The following is a 1,063-nucleotide window of genomic DNA, read 5'->3' as shown; positions in this document are numbered from 1 at the left end:
CTCTCCCATGAAAGGTACTCGTCGCTTCGGTATCAAAGGGAAGCTTGCCCCTAGATACGTGGGACCTTTCAAGATTGTCAGCAAGAGAGGCGACCTCGCCTATCAACTCGAGCTTCCTTCAAACTTTGCAAATGTTCATGATGTGTTCCATGTCTCTCAGCTTCGAAAGTGCTTCAAGACACCTGACCGCACAGTCAACTTCGAGGACATTGAGCTCCAAGAAGATCTCTCCTATCGTGAGCACCCAGTTGCTATTCTTGAAGAGACTGAACGCAAGACTCGCAACAAGTCAATCAAATTTCTCAAAGTCTAGTGGTCACACCATTCCGACCGTGAAGCTACCTGGGAACACGAGGATCACCTCCGTTCTGAGTACCCGGAGTTCTTTCAGTACTAGATCTCGGGACGAGATCTTTTCGTAGTGGTGGAGTGTTGTAACGCCCCAGAGATACTTTCCATATTTGTATCCAACTCTTGCCGTCTCCGGCGCTAAGTTATATTTATTTCTCGGGTTTGGGTCTTTGTCTCCGTGTGTTGTTTTTCTTTTTCGTGCATCTCTTATCATGTCATCACATGCATTGCATTTGCATACATGTTCATCTCATGCATTCGAGCATTTTCCCCGTTGTCCGTTTTGCATTCCGGCGCTTCGTTCTCCTCCGGTGGTCATTTCTAGTTTTCTTTCGTGTTTGGGAATTAAACATTTCCGGATTGGTCCGAGACTTGCCAAGCGGCCTTGGTTTACTACCGGTAGACCGCCTGTCAAGTTTCGTATCATTTGGACTTCGTTTGATACTCCAACGGTTAACCGAGGGACCGAAAAGGCCTCGTGTGTGTTGCAGCCCAACACCCCCCAAATTTGGCCCAAAACCCACCAAACTCTGCTCCTTGTCCTAGAGCGTTCGATCACGATCGTGTGGGCGAAAACCGCACCTCGTTTGGACTCTCCTAGCTCCCTCTATGCCTATTTATACCCCCTCCATTCGGATCTCTTCTTCCCCCGTCCGAAACCCTAGTTCTAAAAAAAAAACCTCCTCCACCGCCGACGGACACGTCCGCCCCA

This window comes from Triticum aestivum, chromosome 4B (genome assembly GCF_018294505.1).
Source record: "Triticum aestivum cultivar Chinese Spring chromosome 4B, IWGSC CS RefSeq v2.1, whole genome shotgun sequence".
Taxonomy (NCBI): Eukaryota; Viridiplantae; Streptophyta; class Magnoliopsida; order Poales; family Poaceae; genus Triticum; species Triticum aestivum.
Note: the sequence above shows the minus strand (reverse complement) of the source record.